The 20,726-nt window shown below is 37.5% G+C and overlaps 1 protein-coding gene across 1 annotated transcript in view; it reads left to right on the forward strand.

The window, feature by feature from the left end:
* CWC27 (CWC27 spliceosome associated cyclophilin) overlaps window positions 1–20,726 on the forward strand; it is a 171,724-nt gene that overhangs the window by 125,563 nt on the left and 25,435 nt on the right. The window lies entirely within an intron of this gene.

A 20,726-nucleotide genomic window follows, 5' to 3' on the forward strand; every position in this document is an offset into this window, starting at 1 on the left:
CATTCCCTCCACTGTTGGTTGCCTGTAGGTTTTTATTTATTTCACTTAACGTAACCTTCATTTCTGCCTGAGCCTTTTTTATGCTGTTGAAGTACCCAGCGAGTTCCTGGAGCATCCTGATAACCAGTGTTTTGAACTGTGCATCTGATAGGTTGCTTATCTCTTTTTTGTTTAGTTCTTTTTTTGGAGTTTTGTTGTGTTCTTTCATTTGGTCCATAATTCTTTGTCTCCTTATTTTGGCAGCCTCCCTGTGTTTATTTCTGTGTATTAGGTAGAGCTGCTTTGACTCCCTGTCTTAGTAGCATGGCCTATTGTAGAAAAGTACACCTATAAATTGTATGGGGCACAGCCTTAGGTGTTTGTCTGTGCAGGGCAACCCATGTCACCACTCTGTGGTTCTGTGTGTGGGAAGGCTGAGAGAGAGGACAGTGCCACTGCCTGGCCTGTGGACTTTTGCCTGGGAGGAAGCTATCTCCCAGCACTCATCCTGATTCCAGTCACTTCAGTTTCTCCCCGTTTGGCCCTGGTGCCCTTCTAGCTGTTACCTTGTACTGAATCCCAGAAGGGGTGAGATTGTGTTAAGTCCTATGACTATTGCAGGACTTTTAAGAGGAGTTTTCTGAGAATCCCACAGTTTCCTCCACCACCCTAACCCCCACTGATTTTTACAGCCAGAAACTATGGGGACTTATCTTCCTGGCACTGGAACCCTGGCCTGGGTGTCTGGTCTGGGGCCAGGATCCCTCACTCCCAAGGTATCCCTCCCAATTTTTACCCACCCCAGGTAGATGTGGGGCCACCCATTCCATGTCTCCACTCCTCTCCACCTCTCTGCATGTCTGCACATCTCCACCCCTCTTACCCTTGTGAATGAATATGGCTTCTTTAAATCTTTGGTTGTCGGACTTCCATACAAGTCAGTTTTCTGACAGTCCTAAGTGGTATTTGTTTTGTGGTCTAGTTTTAATTTTGCTGTAGTTATATGAGGAGGTGAGGTGTGTTTACCTACGCCTCCTTCTTGAATGGAAGTCCATGGGACAAAACATTTTTAAATTAACATTCAAACAGTGGTGAGCTGATTTTCAGTCTGTAAATAAGTTCATTTAATTCCTGAGTCAAGATAAGCTAAATTTGCCTCAGCTTCTTAACACCCTGTACTTACCCCTATCTTACTACTTAGAGCATGGGAGTGTAATTGTCTCTTGATTTGCTTGTATATACAGGGTGGGGCAAATGTAGATTTACAGTTGTTTGTGTGGAAAATAATACTGTAATTAATAAATAATAATACAAGAATAAACTGTCTCGCATACTCACAACCGTAATCCTACTTTCTCCCCACCCTGTGTTACTATACTGTGAGCTTCTGTAGAACATGGGCCATCTTGGTCAGAGCTCATTTATCCCGCAAGTACTGACTGAGTGTGTGCTATGTGCCAGGCACTCGTGGACACTTCAAGCACACCAGGAACAAAATAAAGACCTCTGAATCCTTTCACAATGCATGTATATATTTCAAATCATTACAGCATGCATTTTAAGTAGCTTACAACTTTACTTGTTAAGTGTACTTCAGTAAAACTGGGGGGAAGAAAACACCTCTGTCCTGATGAACCTTACATTCCATCCATATTTGCAAAGTTACTGGATATTGTAGATTTCCCTCACCGTCATAAGATGTCTACAGCAGCTCTAAGCTTCATGTCTTCATAGAATAGCATCCAAAGCTGGAAGGAAAAGTGGTTGCAAAAGACCTTCCTCCTCCTAGATCTTTCTCTTTATAGGAAAGAAAATATTCCCCAGAAACTGCTATCATATCAGAGTTTCTTTAACATACCATTGACCAAAAGTGGGTCTACTGAGATTGAACTTGTGACCTGAACCAATCACTGGCAAAGAGGAGTGGGTTTTCTTAACTATAAGCAACCAGAAGAAAACTATCAGCACAACTACAAGCTCACCTGCATCTGGGCCATTTTCTTGCTGGCCCTCCAGTAACTATGAACGAGCTATGCATACTCCTAGGCCAGCTCCTCTACTTGTACACTGAGTCCTGCCGCCTCTCACTTACTGACAGGTCTTTTCTTTCTCTCCTGTGTCATTGAATTTCCCTCTTTACTGAATCACTTAACCATCAGTATAAAAACATTCTGTATTTTCTCCATTAAGTGTGTGTGTGTGTGTGTGTGTGTGTGTGTGTGTGTGTGTAACTTCTCTTGTCCCAACATTCTCCTCCAGCTACTGCCCTTTAGCTCTACCTTGTTTCCTGAAAAACCCCTTAAAAAATGTACATGCTTTCCATCTCTAGTTCCTCTCCTCCCATTCCCTCTTGAATGTACTCTTTACACTTCCATCCTCACAAATCAACTGTTTAACCCTCTTTGTAAGTGATCTGTCACCAGCATTGTGCACCGTGGATCCCTCCCTCCTCTTTGAATCGTCTTCCACTGGACCTCCTGTATCTTCTCTCGTATGCCATACTTACTTCTCTGGTCATGTCTTTTAATCTCATGGATTTAAATGTCATCTATACGCTAGTGATTTCCAAAGTGTTTAATAGGCATCTTAAACTGAACATGCCCCAAACCTGATCTTCTAAACCTGCTCTTTCCTATCTCAGTTAATCTTAGACTCTCTTTCTTTTATATCCCCAATCCAGTTGATCAGCAGATCTGGTGTATATAATCTGACCTCTTCCAATGAAAGATGAAAGATAAACTAAATGGCTTAAAACAGTCATGATGTGTCCTCTGATACTGAGCATTCTGTTGCCTAAACCAAATCTGTATTTTGTTAGCAAAAAAGATAGAATTATTGCTTCAGCAATCAGCTATGTCTAACACAAGTTCATACTTATGAATATTGTTATGCCTTTCTTCTTTCCCCACTCATTTCTCTCTGATAAGAAATCGTGAGGAAGGTAGAACTTGTAGTATTTTACATAAAGAAATAGTGGCTCATATAAGTTATTGATTTTTTTCCCCAAGAGCACCAACACAGCTGGTTGGACTGAAACTGCCTAATAGCAACTGCAGTCCTTTTTTCATAGTGGTTAAGGATTAAAATGTAGTACAATATTTTGTGGAATACTGTATGGCCCTGCATATGAACCAAGAGAGCCTTTAGCTACAGAAAAGTGATTATGAATCTGCTGGGTTTTTTATTCATTTGTTTTTTGCCAGTCATCTCAAAATGAAAAAAAAACACAGCATATTTAATACAAGATTCTATTTCTTTATATATCTTGGAATAAAGTACTTCCATAATAAGTGATAAATTAGTTACTGATATCTAATTTACTGCCAGGGTGTACTTTTTACACAATGGAATGCAGAATATGTTGGTTTGTCATCAGATTCCTCCTTATTCTCCCCACATCATTTCCAGTCTTCCCAATCAGAAATTCTCTCTTCCAACAACTGCCCAAGCCAGAACCACAGTCAAAACATTCCAAGTGCCAAATAAAGTTGTTATTTTTAATCAGGCAAATAAGGTGAGCAGGCATAATTGTCTCCTGTTTTTGTTAGGTGGTAGAAAAAAGATAATTGTAAACTTTTTTACCTAGAAGGAACTATTTAAGGTATTCAAGTATGCTTAAATACTAGCACACTAGCCATATACTAGTATAAATGTATAATTATGTAGACATATACCATAACTGTGTACATGTCGTATAATGCATATAATAAAATATTCACACTAAAACTAACCTGAATATGATTATCCCCTCTTTAACATTTCAAAACACATTTCTGGATTTTTTGGCTCCTTTTGGTTGGTAGCAGGGAAATCATGTATCATATGCATTGTGGATAAACAAATAACTCAGTTTGACAAAAATTGTAGAGAATAGAATAATGGACGTTCAGGTTTGCTATTCAGTGGAGAAGACACAGCAGCTGCCTTAAGCTCTCACATGAGATTAGATGATGGAGCAGATGAAAGCAGTTGGCTTATATTGGTCTTGGACTTGAGAATGAATATACTATGCTACATTTTAGAAAGATGTTTATTAATAAAACTACTCTTGCCATTTGCCCTTATTAGCTTTTACAGCTATAAAACTTACCTGACTCAAGTTTTACTTCTTTCCTGCAATTATACAAGCAATTTCTTTTCCATCTCATATTTATATTGGCATCATAGGGTCTCTGTGGTTTTCAGTTGGCACGGTGAGTGGTTGGGCCTCTCAGCTGACTAGACTTACCATTCTTGCCCTTACTATTCTTCTCATGCTTACTCTGCTGATGTAAAAGGCCAAACATAATCTCGCATCTACTAGAACTCAGTTCAATTGCTAGTAGGCATATCTATATGGCCAGTTATTATGTACTTTATATTTTTCACCTCAGTGTTTAAGTGCCTTCTTGTATACATTGGCCATTTGATTGACTGTCTTGGAGCCACAGTTTTCTAAAAACTAAAAACATTTCTTGTACTAGCAACGTGTGACAGTCCATTCCAACCATGTTTTTATATCATCTTACTGCTACTTCCTAAAAAGGAAACATTCCCTCCAGCCAGCAAGTGTTCCACCTTGTTCCTCATCAGTGGGGCTGGCACCAGTTCAAGTTCTGTCAACACGGTTCCATCAGATAGGACTGTGGATGAGAAGAGGTGGTGTGCGTGCACACGATACAAGCTCCAGTGAACGAGCTGACAGCACTTTTACTGTTCCTGTGTTAGCCTGTGTGCCTATGCTCTTGCTTGAAATCTAGTCTAATTTAGCTGTACATTGGTGCTAATAGCAACACTCACCCATGCATGTATCTGCATCATTCTGATAATCGTTGAGTCATTTGGATAAGAACGCATTTTTTTTGGTTGTTATTGACACAATGGTTAACAATTAAGCATCTGTATAAGACTTTTATATAAACATTTTTAATAAGCTAAATATCATTTTTAATAAGCTAAAAATCAGAATATAAGCAGCATGCCTGCAATCTGTTATCATCTTTACTGTTTCACTAGTTATTAACAGAACTGAAAAAACTTCACTTTTTGCCCTGGTTGGTGTGGCTCAGTGGATTGAGTGCTGGCCTGCGAACCAACGGTTGCCAGTTGATTCCGAGCCAGGGCATATGCCTGGGTTGAGGGCCAAGCCCCCAGCAGGGGGTGCATGAGAGACAACCACACATTGATGTTTCTCTTCCTCTCTGTCTAAAAATAAATAAATAAAATATTTAAATATATATATATTTTAAAAGCTTCACTTTTGGAAAATGATATACAGCTTGAAAATGTTATAAAGTTCATTTAGCATAATGACAATCTTCTAGAAAGCCAGAAAAGAAGTGTCAGACAGAAATATTTCCTATGGGCTTCCCCTCTTTGTGGAAAGCAATCTGGACTTACATGCAAAGTTTTTTGTTTCTTTGTTTTGGGGGATTTTTTTTTAAGATTCAGAAAGGCCTTTGGAGAGAGCCTTATAAAATGTATCACTGTGTCCCTGGGGATAACCCTGATTTTGAGCATTGCCACTCAACCATGCTGAATTGCATTGCATGTTATGTAATCAGTTTCAGTTGTCAATTCAGAAAAGACTTAGTCAAAATCTCCAACATCAAAATTCTCTCCATTTAGTATGATCCTTGTCACTGCTAAGTGTACAGAAAGTTTTAGGCAGTTGCACCATCCTCATTACTTGCTTCCTCTTTACCCTGCCAATCTGGTCCACTTGTGAGTCTCAGGATGCTTTTACCCTCTTACCCTAAGACTTAAGCTAGAGGCAGGCCTAGACTATAGGTTGGAGGTTCCAGTGGGGTTTTTCAAATTGTACCCAGAAATTCACTGGTGGATTACGAAATCAATAATGTATGTTAACATTTTTTTATTTATTGGAATGGTGTAGACAAGGAAAAATCAGAGTACATTATATGTAGCAACAATAAATAGTGTTTTATGAAATTTTGATTTTTTTAATTATATTTGGTTGAGCAATAAGAAGTTACTATTTTATAGATAAAACAATAGAATATCAGTAATTTCAACCTTATATTTATTTGTGTGCGTGTATGGTTTTGTATATTAGCTATATGCCAAACAAATGTTTATATAGAGTTCAAATGAAAATATGTATTTCTTATACCCTGGCCAGATAGCTTAGTTAGTTAGAGTATTGTCCCAGTACACCAGGGTTGTAGATTTGATCCCCTGTCAGGCCACATACAAAAATCAGCCAGTGAATGCATAAATAAGTGGAACTACAAATCTATATTTCTCTCTCTCTCTCACTCTCTTGCTCTCGCTCTCTCTCTCCCTCTCCCCCCACCCTCTTCTCTAAAATTCATTTTTTAAACCCCTTTTACAAAAAAGAAAACATCCCTTACAAGAGGTCGTGATCCAAGAGCTCCAAAACCACTGGGTTAGAATGAAAGTCTAACAGCAGTGTGCTAAACCCAGAAAACCCCCACAGAACACTTCCCCCTAATTCTAAAATAGCTAGCTTCTGCTGGGTAGAACAAGATTAATTCACAGGAAGCAGGCATTTTATAATTAATAGTCAATATCAATAATCAATAGTCATAACTAAATATATTCACATTTCAAGTGCTACATTTTGTGTGCACATGAACTATGAGATTTCATGATGTTCAGAGCCAGGAGAACTGCTATGGCTAAGAAAAGCTCTCTCATCAAGGGAGGTGAAATGGAGAAATGGGTCTGGCTAGTGCAGATGGTACCTTCCTATAACACGGGCATCTCTGTAACATGAGTTCAATAGTTTGCAGAACCTTGATTCTATATATGGGGAGAAGTCATGAATAACACATACTTTTAATGAAATGGGATCAGAAAACTGTTTCACTTTGAAAAGCACTAATTTTAATGTGATCAAAGACCTACTGTTTGGGAGGACTTTTGAAATCTCACTTTAGAGCTTATGGTACCTTACAAACAGCTTTAATTTTACTTAGTTGTGTTGTTGGGGTTTTTGGGGGGTTTTTTTATTTGGTTTATTTTTTTAGATTTGATTTTTCTTTTAAGAACCTTGGAAAATGTGGAAAATTATAACCTTATGGAAATTCAGTGTTTTACTTAGGAAATAAAAATTTTCTTAAGATTTCATAAAATGAATGTGAAATCCAAGACCTCAGGATAATTATTTTGGAAACTTTTATTGTCTAGATACGTAGAGGTATTTTAAGAGAAAAACATCATTTATCATGTGTCAATGAAGGATTGGTGTTTGCATATTTTTCTGAATGAAAAGAATTAGATTCAGGTCTCAAAGTACTGCAGTATTCTCAAAACAAATCTGTTCTTTGTACATTTCTCTTGCAAACTCCTCCCCTTCCCTGCAGGTTTCTAGTTTGTACCTAATGCCCTACCATGACCATTGTAGCCACAATATTTTTTTCTGTTGGGCTATTTTAACAACCTGCTAACAGGCTGCCAACAGATCTCTGTTCCTAATCTTAGATCCTGCCAATACATTCTGTGTGTGGCTTTTCTTAAGCACAAACTTGATCATGTGTCAATCCCCTTCATAAAATTCTTTAATGGCGTCTCATTTCCTACAGGATAAAATCCTTTGCATGCCATACAAGGCCCTACATGGCCTGCCTAAACTTTGTCTGCCACACTAGTATCATCTGTCACTGTGCATCCGATGTTCCATAAAGGCTAAATTTTTCTGCACACCAACCTATTTCCCATCTCAGCCTTTGGTGCCCTGGCTTCCTTTTCCTGGAATGCCTTCTACATGTTATGAATATTGCCTCGATATTCAAGTTGCTGTTTGAGATTGTTTCTGTAAGATTTCTTTCCTGATCTCCATCACTAGAACATTGGTTCTCAAACTTTTCTGCATATCAGAAGCACCTGGAGATTTCTCAGCTCAGGAAGTATGATCCAGGTGCCAGTACTTTCTGAAGGTTCCCAGGTTCTGGTCAAAATGATTTAAATATTCATCCATGTTTACTTCTAATTACTTTTATTATTGTACTTTTAATTGTGTGTGTGAGCCACCTGAAAATTATTTTAATCTATGATGTGGGGCGAGGGTACAAGATTTTATAGTTTAGCAGGTGAAAGAGGCAAACTACCAGATATTAATACAGCATGGCGTGTATTCTCATGAAGGTTTGAGGGAGCGAAGGAACGGCAATTAAATCTAGATCACAACGTATCTTCCTAGATACACTAACCCAAATTGAATCATCAGTTAGTGAAATGGATAATCTCCAAATATGTTTTATTACCCCTGTAGAATGAAGATTTTTGTTTTTTATTTTATTTTTGACAGTTTTATTGAGATACAGTTCACATACCATACAATTCACCCATTTAAAGTACACAGTTCAGTGGTTTTCAGTATGTTTATAGGCGTAAGTTTTATGGACATATTATAGACATATATAACCATCACCACAGACCATTTTAGGACAGTTTCTTCATCTCAGAAAGAAACCCTCTACGCTTGACTGTCTCCTGCTGCAGCCTCAGCCTCCCCTCCCCCAGCCCTAGGCAACCACTACCCTACTTCCTGTCTCCACAGATTGCTCTGTTCTAGATATGTCATCTGGATAGGATAATTAGTAAGTGGCCTTTGTGACTGGGTTCTTTCACTTAGCATAATATTTCTAAGGTTCATCTACGTTGTTCAATGTAACAGTACTTCATTCCTCTTTATTGTTAAATAATCTTCCATATTATGGCTATAACATTTTATTTGTCAGTTGATGGACATTTGGGTTATAAAATATATCGGTGTGGATACTCCCAATATATGTATTTTTAAATGTGTTTATAACTCATATATAGGTACTACTAAACAAATGTATCATGTACTGTATGTAACACAAATACCCCAAATATAACAGTTTCAAAGATACAACAAAGTATAAGTAGAATTCTAGCATTTTCTTTTCACTTCTAAATGGGTCATTTTGTGGTCTAGACACCTCTCACTTTTACAAATTTTTGAAGTGACTTGTTCAGGTTGAGTAAGTTAGTTGAATTAAGGTGTTCCAGACAGAGGATAAAATGTGTGCAGGTGTGTGGAGATTAGAGCAAGCATGATACCTTTTCTTACCTTGCAGGCCTGTGACTGGAGCATAGAGTGAAAGGGGTGTGGTGTTTTTCATACAGACATTTTTTTTATTTTGTTTTTATCTTCACCGAGGATATTTTTTTCATTGCTTCTTAGAGAGAAAGGAACATTGATGCAAGAGAGAAGCATCAATAGGTTGCCTCCCATATGCCCCGAGACCAGGGATCGGCACCTGGACCAGGGATCAAATCCATAACCTAGGTATGTGCCCTGACTGGGAACCAATACCTGAGGGTGCTCCAACCAACTGAGCCACACCAGCCAGGGCTCATATAAAATCATTTTTATCGTCTCTCTCAAGTCTATAGTTTTATTATTACTATTTGGCAGTGAATATTAGATGCTATGTTACTAAACCTTTCTCTGTAGAAGCAGCCTTACAGTTTGAGCTGCTTTCAAATAATCCCAATTGAGATTAGCAGCATTGATTTCCTTTTACCACTCTTTTCTGGTTTATTTCTGAATACTTAATTGCAGTGTTTTCTGTGACTTAAGGAGGCTGGCTTTCTGCTATAGAAAAGCAACATCAAAAATAAGCCCTTTGTACTTTCCTTTCTACAAAACCCATGGAGAAGTCCCTTACACTTTATTCCACATTGTGCTGAGTTGCCATGTGAGGCATATATAGAAAAATAATTGTTTATTCTTACCAATTTGGTTATGATTAAAGAAAAGTGGTTGTAATGTTTACTGTATTACAGCCAAAGACTTTATTTGTCTGTGGTATCCAGTGAAGATGCTGGGCAGACATTTGGGATAAAATCCAATCGGTTTCTCAGAAGTATTTCTCAATATTGGCTTGCTTATTTTTCTGTTTTCACGCTCTTATTATTCTGAATATTTTTAACAGTGTATCACACTAATTAATTTACTACATTGCATACATTTAAGGCAGTAGTAATTAACATTGAGTTTACCGTCTTACAAAACAGCGACAAAGCATTTGTGGGATCGACTTAAGCTTTTACTCCGCTGAGTGATGGAGCTGGGAATAGAATGTGAAGTTGCTAATTTGAAATGTTGAACCCAGTCCATGCAATGTGTTGACTTGGTTTTGTGACTAAGCCAAAGATTTCTTAAAAATTAATCAGTGAGAATGTGTCTGTAATTATGTTCTAATCCAAAATAAGAGTGTGAGAAATTTTCCTCTTCACCAAGAAGAAGTGTAACATTGCCTTAGTAACAATTTCAGTTTATGAAATTAATCAGGCAAACCAAAATAACCCTTCTTTATTAAAGCATTAATTGATGCAATTTTGAAACTGAGGCACTTTAAAAACAATTATGTTTTCTTTTCCTCAGCATATGTGTTTTTGTGATATAAAGTCCAGAGACTTTAACTTTAGTTCATAAATCACTTTGATGAGCGTTACATTTGTATTGTTTACTGCTATGTGTGGCTGTGCGCCCCCTAAGAAACGTCAGAGACATGGAGCCTGAGGTGGCACCTGATGATTGCAGGTCTTCACGGTGTGGGACAAGGAAGGCCAGTTATTCAGCCTGCTCTGCGTTATCCCACTCTGTCTCTCAATTACTCTCTCTAGGAATCTGTTTTCCTTTGAAAAAAATCACTTTTCATTTAAAAACTTTTTAAATTTCTCCAAATAATATTTATCAGATTCTTGAAACTTTATAAGTACTATTCTAGGCTCTGAACATAAAATGGCAAATAATTCAGAAAAGTCCCTGGCTAGTATGTCTCAGTTGGTTGAGCATCGTCCCACAGAGCAAAGGATCAGTCGCTGGTTCGATTTCTGGTCAGGGCACGCGCCTGGGTTGCGGCTGGGTCCCTGGTCAAGGTGCATGTGAGAGCCAACCAATCAATGTTTCTCTCTCATATCAATGTTTCTCTCCCTCTCTGTCTCCCTCCCTCCCCTTCTCTCTAAAATATTTTTTTAAAATCCCTGCCCTCAAGGAACTCTATTCTTGTGTCCCACTCTGGTGCCTCCTTCAGTCAGAGCTCACTCACATTCACTCATATGTTTTTAGTTTTCGGTTTTTTCCAAAAGGATAGATTTCCAAGTATAATTCCTTGTTCCTTTTAGTGGCAACTACTTTCCTATTATATTTTAATGAGTTATAATGCATAAGGCACTTAGAATACTGACTGGCACATGGAAAGCACTGTTTGTACAAGTGTTGGCTATAAATAGAAGATAGGAGTGGCAAAGCATTTTCTGTCCTAGCAGTATGCCAGCAGGTACTGCTTATTCTTAAACAAATTCAGAATTATAGGTAAGCCTCATGATAAGAGTCCTACATTTGAATTGTATAGAAATTGTATGAACTGTATAGAAATATATATTAAGTTTTGATAATTCACTTCAAAAAGCATTTTCTACATTCCAATTATAAGTTTTATTGGTGCTTTGAAAATATGATTTAATATACAAAAATATTTTTATTCAAAGGAGTATATTAATAAAATGAAAAATATTGTACTTGCTTCTTCAGGTGAGATTTAATCATTTGGAGGGAACCATGACTAATAAAGTAGCTTACAGACATAGAATATGTTGCCCTGTATTCAATGCCAAATAGTAATACCTCACATTTATATAACATGAACAATTTACATAGCCCTGTCACATGCCTCATTACATGTAGTTCTGTAACAGTCCTGAGAAGTAGATTAAACAAGTATTATAGTTTCCATTTTGCAAATGAAGAAACCAAAGCATTTAAGATGTTTAGTACTCACGCTAACTTAAACAGTAGATTTAAGGAGCCAGATCTTCTTCTGTCCGATACTCTTTCCACTATAAAACTGTAAACCATTGTTTCCTTAAAAAATACAATAAAATAAGCCACAAGCAATATGACCTGTTAGCGGAAGCCAGAATCAGCAGACAGATTCTGGCCTCTAATCTATAGCAATACCACCAGGACTGAGGAAGGTAACCTACGCCCCCATCCCCCCAGCTCACCCTCCAGTCCCAAGACCCAAAAGCACACTTGGACACAGGTCAACTTCAGATGCGGCCTGGTTTGATGACTTTTTTCCATCTTCACATCATCTCGAAAATTTAGCTTGCTAGAGATGTCATTAAATATGGGGATTGGGAAAGAGGGGTGAAATCTGAGCCAGGATTTGTATACCTACAGTAGAGAACATGGTCTAGGCAGGTAAAAAACTTGAGACAGTGAACAGAGCCAGAAACAACTGGGCATGGTGCTTTCAAATAATTGTGTATATGTTCACATTTAAATTAGAATCTTCTTATAGGTATGGGAAAATAATGTACCAGAATACTTTCCAAAGTCTCTTCCTAAAGTAATTGGAGAAAACCTCAACAAGATTTTGGAAGTCACTCTGTCTCTTTCTTCTACCCACGTTTGCTCTCTTGTTCACCAAACTACTGAGAAATGGACTGTTTTCATTGGCTGAGAGAAGTGTGGGCATCAGGAAATTTGGAACTTGACTCCTCCCCCACCATGTTGTCAACTAACTCAAGCTAGTACCATGAGAAACACCCTTTTAAAAAGTTCTTAGAAATGAGTTGTAACAACACAACCATCTGGGGGGTTCAACTCACTTCATTTAGTTTCATAAAAGGCTGATACATATTGTGGCTGTTCGTTGCTTACCAAAATAAAGTTCAGATTCCTTGATCTGACACTCAGGGATTTTAATGGTCAAATTTTACCTTATTTTCCTTATCCCCCATCTCATTTACCCATTATTCATTTTCACAAAACAGTTTTCCTCTTCCCCATGTGCATTCTGCACTAGGCTGCCTTCGTGCTTTGGTTGGATCCCTCTCGTACCTGCTGCAGCTAAATCTCCTTTCCCCTTCAAGGCCCAGTTACACTTACTGCCACCTCCTCCACCCAGCTTTCCCTCTCCTCCTCTGTGTGAGTTTCATAGTCCTTTGTCAAGACCTCGCTTATATTATATTATTTTATGTTAATATTATATTATCTTTTATTTTATTTTATTAATTATATTTCCTTATCCCTTTTCCATTATCCCTTATGCCATTATGCTCCTCAGCACTGGGAACTCTCCTTGTTTTCCTCACCCCCATGATAATAGTGCCCCCTCTCCCCCATGACTGTATGCAATGTAATAGAATAGAGAACGCATGGGCTTTGAAGTCTGGCAGCTTGATTTCAAATCCTTGCTCTATTTTTTATTGGCCATATAACCTTGGGCAAGACACTTAACCTCTCTGAACCCGTTTCCTCACGCATAACACAGAGATGATAATACCCCTTCTGTTGTGACAGAACTCAGGCAGAAAGCAGGCCCAGAGTTCCTAAAGTTCTATCTCAGACATGCTAAGCCCTGAAAAATGGTGCTGGTGCTGGTGGCAGTGGTCGTGCTTGTATTTCAGAAGCCACTTTATTGCTTCCCTTTCCTCAGCCATACAGGGGATGTAAAGAACTCTCTGCCATACCGCACATGCAAGTATTTAAGGACTGTTTTGTACTGGTTTGTAAACTCTTACAACTGCTTGGAGAAAAGTACCTCATGGGTATACTACAAAACAACAGAACCCACCTTAGTATTATTATTGTAGAAATGCAGGTATTTTGCAGTGTTTAATTTGCTAGAGTTATCGTAGCCATAGCAATTCTTTCTTTAGTATTTTCCCTTATTGGTTTTATGAAATATTGTAATCTTGAAGAATTTTATGTTACTTTTCTCACTGCTACAACACAGAATATATAATTAGTAGTTGTCACATTTAGAAAGACAGGGCAACGTGGGAGTGCTGTCCCACATTGGCCATCAAATGACAAGGACTGTGGGTCACACCATCTGGAGAAGTACAAAGTGCGTGCTGCGGCGGAGGGACCTGAGGGCGCCATCGGTCAGCCTCGGTGCCGGTCCTGAGGTCCGTGTGGGCGGGGGCAGGTAAATCGGGACTGGAGCAAACACTGCAGCTCACAGGCGAAAAGCTGGGTGCCCCAGAAAAAAAGCTATTCGTGTCCTCCGTTAATTTTCAACAATCATTTATATATTGTAATTCTTTTTCATAATCACTATTAAGATGAATGGCAAAGTGCCTGATAAAAAGAGTATTCGGTAGGCTCCATATAATTTGTTATATAAATAAATATTATATTAAAAGGTAAGTCAAGCCCAGTTTAAACCAAATTAATGATTAGTGTTCAGAACCTGTCTTTACTGATCCAAATTCTCTTTATCACTAAGTTTTTTAGATAAGTTCACTTGAATTGACTTGAATTGGTTTCTAATATAATACTTTGTGTTAACTAATTTGTGAGCTATTATGACTGTAAGATATTACCAATATGACTTCTATTTGAATTATAAACTTAACAATATAACTCTGAAAAAAAGATAAAATTTTGAATTTGGATGGGATAAAGCTTTAAACATAAGATTTTCAAAATTTCTAATATCTTAAGGGAAAATAACAAAAGTAAAAATTAAGAAAATTCCTAATTAGAGAATTAAATTCGTATTGGGGATTCATTGCCATTTTATAAATGTCACACTGCACTATAAACATATGTAATTTCAGAGTGACTATTAGGTCGTAATGAAATATCTGTATTGATGACGCACTGCAAAAAGAAAGCACGCGTAGTAGTGTACAGAGACAGGAAACAATACTGAGTTGTCAGAAAACCTGGCTTCCTATATTTCCAGTGTAGCACAATGATTTAACCTTTCTGCATCCGTTTTTGGTTTTGGTTTTGTTTTGTCTGTAAAATTAGCCAGTCATTGCTGCCCAAAAACTTCTTAGTACTAATATTCTGTATAGTAACTAGCTTCCCCTTCCGGATGTGTCAGAGAAAATACAGCTTAAAATCAGTGAGTGTTTTTATAGTTTATATTCTAAAAAAGAATACAATTTGAAAATCTGGGTAAATTTAGCTATATTCTAACTTGTTAATTTCACATTTTTCAAATCAGCTAAGAAAAAAAGAGGAAAACATTTGGTTACTTTATTTTGAGAATTTTTAAGCCCTAAAATAACAGGAAGCAATGAAACCAGGATGAATAACCAGAAAAGCAGAAGAAAAACTTCATGAAAATGTAGACTGATTTCCACTTAATCAAGGTCAATGTTGAAGCATACTCTAATATTTATGGTTCAATGTTCAAGAATATTTCAGGTAGTCCCTAAATCATGTAACTGCTTTTGACTAATTTTTATGAAACTCTAGAGGCTTATTTTGACCACCAGGTGGAGCCAGTATTTTTCAATTTGTAGAATAAAAAATATGCTGAAAATAAAAATTGGTTAAATAAAATGAATAAATTGTTGATTTCCTATTTTAGTTCAGAGTACAGAAAAAAATAAACTTTTAGCCTAAACTTCTGCATAGTCTTTGTAAATGTGCATATAGACACCTTCATAAAACAATATCTTTATTATGAATAAATTTTCATTTGGGCTCTGTAATTGGCTAAAGAGAGTTTTCTTCTCATCCACTTTTTAAAGATATAATCTAAGCAACTTTCAATTATCTTTAAAATAAAATTAGTATAGATTCGGTTAACCTCTAGTCACTTAATAAATGTTATGGATTATAATTACAAAAGAATAATAATAAAGAGTATACCATATGAAGATCTTCATTTCAATGTCACAGAATATTCTCATTATCATTTCCATGAAGTACTTTTTTTTTTTAAGATTTTTATTTATTTATTTATTTTTTAGGGAGGGAAGGGAGGGAGAGAGGGAGGGAGAGAGAGAGAGAGAGAAACATCAGTGTGCGGTTGCTGGGGGTTATGGCCTGCAACCCAGGAATGTACCCTAGCTGGTAATCAAACCTGGGACACTTTGGTTCCCAGCCCGCGCTCAATTCACTGAGCTATGCCAGCCAGGGCGAAGTACTTTTTTAATAAAACAAACGAAAAGCCAGCCTTTCTGCCCTGGGGTGGGGGGTGGGGGGTTGGAGGGAGTGTGTAGTTAATCCCCAGGAGCTCCTCGATGAGATGGTTAAAGCCTTGGTGAACAGCTGCTGCCATGACAGGGATTCTACCCAAACACTCAGTGCTGAGGGGCTTTAATCAGGGGCACCTGCCATAGAGGTGACTTTTCCTACTTCTCTCACCTCTATGTAGTAAGAGTAGAAATCTATGTAGATTTCTCACCTCTATGTAGAAATCATTTCATTCCTTACAATTCAACTTAATTGGACAACTATGGATTGAAAACGCATTTGTATGCTAGGGGCCCTAGGCCCCTACAAGTGCCTGAAGGAGCCGCTTCATCTAGCAAGAGTAATAAGGTGCTATGGGCACTGTGGTAATCTAAGACCTATCTAAGATGCAAAAATGGTCAGTCTGATCATTTGTCCATTTAGTTACTATTTATTGAGGACACACTGTATGCAAGGCATATGCCAGGCCACAGACAGGGGCCAGTTTCTGTCATACGGGCTTATAGCTCAGGGGACAATACCACCAAGAGGCAGTTATAAATACAGTGTGTTTAGGAGCTACAGAGTGTTTAAAGTTTCAAATAAGGGGAAAATATCATTAATTAAAAAGAATCAAGAAAAAGCCATAAAGGATTCTTCCTAGGTGGAAATCACTTATGTAAAAGCACTATCCGTTTATTGTGGTCTGGGAGGCGTCTAGGACCTTTTTCAGTAGGATTTTATTTCATCAGGACACATCCAGTTGATGACCTGATGCCTTTTTATGTCATATTTAAATATCTTCCTCTCAGTTTTCTTGTGTCTCAAATAAGAAGGAAAAAAACAAACTCGTTAAGAGATTGTACATTAGAACCACACTGCATGTGTTTATATTCCCATATTTATAATCTGAGATAAATTCTTTAACCTCTACTGCCTTAGTTCCCAGCGCAAAATGGGACTAATGATATGCATTCCTCGTGGGGTTGTTGGTTATGAGGATTAAACATGTAATGCAGGTTCTACTGTCTGGCACCTAGTGAGTACTTAAAATGTTAGGTATCATGGTTGCCATTTTCAAATCTAGTACTTTTCCTGGAATTAATTTAAGATCTGGTGTAAATAAAATTTCATAAAAGCATACTTTGTAGCTTCCAGAAAGTATGATGAAATATAACTAGACAGGTTTCTATATTCTTTTTTAAATTATTCTTTATTTATCCTCACCTGAGGACATTTCTTCATTGTTTTTAGAGAGAGAGGAAGGGAGAGAAAGAGCAAGAGAGAGGGAAACATCATTGTGAAAGAGAAACATTGATTGGTTACCTTCTTGTACATGCCCCATCTGGGAATCAAACCCACAACCTGGGTATGTGCCCTGACTAGGGGTCAAACCTGCAACTTTTCAGTCTATGGAATGATGCTCCAACCAATTGAGCCACACCAGCCAGTGCTTCTATATCCTTTAAAGTCCATCCCTTTTGTTTTCAAATACTGTTTACTATCATCACATCACCTGTATTTATATAAAAGTTTTTATTTAGCCCTGGCTGGCATAGCTCAGTGGATTGAGCTCGGGCTGTGAACCAGGCATCGCAGGTTCGATTCCCAGTCAGGACACATGCCTGGGTTGCAGGCCATGACCCCTAGCAACCGCACATTGATGTTTCTCTCTCTCTCTCCCTCTCTCTCTCTCTCTCTCTCTCGCCCCTCCCCTCCCTCTCTTCCCTCTCTTCCCTCTCTTCCCTCTCTAAAAAATAAATAATAAATAAAATCTTTTTTGTAAAAGTTTTTATTTAAATAGGAATTTTTTAAAAATTTCCTTGAAGTAGTGAATCCAGATAACTAAAACATCTTTCATAAGCAGCATTACTGACAGTTTCTGATACATAATTATTTAATAAACTTTTTCCTAAAAATGAATAAATGTGAAGCTGCTTGTCTCTGTCACTCCCTGAGCTCTGGTACTGAGATAGTAGTGGGTATAAGTGCTCTGATGCATGAAATAAGATTTGTAGATGGATACCACTGGTTCATTAGCTAAGTAACCTATAACTGAGTAGTTGCCCCCACTTTATGCTCAGAACAAAAAGGTTTTATAGTGAAGAGATTCAAGTGAAGCAAATATTAAGTTTCTGACTAATTTTTAGAGGAGGGGTTAGAAGCATTCTTTATAACATACAAGGACAAAAAGTCTTTCTACAAATTGTCACCTAAACTAAGAGTTAGGACACAGGTTTTAGCCCAGGCGCTGCCTCTAATCCACATGGGACACTAGCTAAGTAACCTCATTTACCTGGACTTTGGTGACCTCACCTTTCAATTGAAAAGTCAGATTAGAAGACCCCCCAGGTTAGCTCTGGTGCCCCAGTAAACTGACACTCTAGTAGTGAATTAGTGGTTGTATCGTGTTGGATATTCTCTTCACCAGGCCTTTGCATGGATATAACCTAATTTTATCTCAGAAAAAGCTAAGATATTTTTAAAATTTTATTCCAACATTAAAAATGTGGGACAGCTTTAAGCCCTCTTAAAAAGGCTGGTATTCTACTCATGAATCAGCAATTTGACACTTATAATCAGTAACTGGTATCTTAACTATTTTTACATATGTTACACTCATTTTACCCTTTCAGTTACTTTCTAGATCAAAAACCCTGTATTAAAAATGTTTGGGGTATCGTTCATAGCAGCTCTCAGAGTGCCAGGTATATGGTGAACGCAGTAAATTTTATTTTCTGAATTGAAGTTTTAGTAGAAGATAGTAGGGCACAGTGCAGGTCTTTAGTACCATGCAGACCTGGGCTGAAATCTCAGCTGTACTGTATTCTAATTGTGATTGAATTCTGTTTCCTCATTTCTAAAACAGGTTTGTAAATACTTTCTTCATGGATAATCAAAGCACCTTTGCATGGTGCCTAACATATACTACATCCTGAGCAAAATTTTTCCCTGTTCTTCATTGCTATTTATTTAACATATGTTTTATAGAAATTACAGTTAATGACAAATAGTCATCATGCTACATCATTATAATTTATGAATTATCATCCAGCGTACATTGAGAGCACTCTGTACTTAGACAAACTGAATTTTTCAAATTCCTTGTGTAATTTATTAGCCAGTTTTATGTGACTAAAATTGTCCAGTCATTTATTCAATTTTTGTTTACTCAGAGGGATTCAAACACATGAGAAATAAATGTGCTACTTTCTGTTCTGGCAACATGGAGTGAGTTAACACAGAACTTCCTTCTCCTACAAATATACAGTAATGCTGGATAAAATGTGATATATCCCCATTTAAGTACTTAGCTAAGCTACAGAGCAAGAGAGAGAAGAAATTTCCTAGGTACCAAAAACAAAGAGGAAGCATAACCAGAGCTTTAAATGGGCAAACTGGCACTGTAGTTGCCCAGAGGGATATTGGAACCAGATGTAGGCTCTATTAGCTGGAAGCTGGGTTTTAACCTCACACTTGGACAGAGGTGTGGCCTTGGGTCAAGAGAGGTAGAAACTAGAAAAACTGTCTACCTGGTCAGGCAGGCCACAAAGAAGCTTGTCATTTTTCAGAACTATGTGAGAGGGGGGGAAAAGTCTGACATAAAAAAATCAAAATCAAAACTCTAATAAATCTCTACCAGGCATGGCTGCAAAGTCTTAATGTATACTACCTGTGTGGTACAGAAATTCTAAGCCAAGATATTAACTTGGGGAAAAATGGCCCTGAACCTACAGAACCCCTTAGTTGCCTGGTAGAAACAAATGGAGAAGTTCCCTGTAGAAATCTTTAAACAATCCTAAGTGCCTAGGATTCCCATGGAGCATGATGGAGATGCAGCTCTAGTGAAGATAAATTGACAATTAAAAGTTAGAAAGCACATAGAGAAATGACCACTCTAGGGAGAGAGTCAGAAGATATAACAGAAGGATCCCCAAGAACAATCTGAAAAATACAATACAACAAGTGTGTTTTAAATAATGTAAAAGATTTTTTAAGGAATAGAAATTATAATAAAAGACTAAGACTATCAAATAGAGTGGGTGAATTTGAAAAAGAACCAAATGGAAAATCTAGAAATTTTTTAAAAACATAATTATCAAAAGCAAAGACAGTTTATATCTCAAAAAATGGTTAGATACAAGTAAACGGAGAGTTAGAGAACTGAAATACAGAGCTAAGGACATTAGCTCAGAATATACTGCTGAGAAATGGAAACAGGAAAAGTGAATGTATTGTGAGTATTCATAGTTGATCACACATTTATAAACAGGACTTTATACTAATATGGTATACCCATTAAGAAATAGAAGACTGGATCAGATTTTTTACACAGTTGAGTGTGTGCAGCAGACATTATTTCATTTGGTTGTGCGTGCCATGTGAGTGTGTGGGGTTAGTTCTCATGTGGTCCACATGTAACTTTCGCAGGCTTAATCCTGGTATCACAGATGCATGTAACAAAAGACCAGACAACCTTGCAGCTATTGTCAAGCTGTTTGCCTGTACATTTGGGGTAGAAATTAAAACAGGAGGAGGGAAAAGACATCCTGAAACCAGGCAATTAATTATCTCAGAAGACCAAGAAATAGAGAAGCCATTGTGAAATGGTTACCACAATCAAGCTAATTACTCTCGTATCACCTCATAGAGTTAATTTGTGTGTGTGAGGGGGTTGTAGTGGGAATACTTAGCATCAACTCCTTAGCAAATTTCAACTATACAATGTTATAGTATTAACCACAGTCACCTTACTGTACCTTAAACCTCCAGAACTCACCTGTCCCACACAATTATACCCATGTACCCTCTGACCAAC

The sequence above is a fragment of the Phyllostomus discolor genome, chromosome 3 (assembly GCF_004126475.2).
Source record: "Phyllostomus discolor isolate MPI-MPIP mPhyDis1 chromosome 3, mPhyDis1.pri.v3, whole genome shotgun sequence".
Lineage (NCBI taxonomy): Eukaryota > Metazoa > Chordata > Mammalia > Chiroptera > Phyllostomidae > Phyllostomus > Phyllostomus discolor.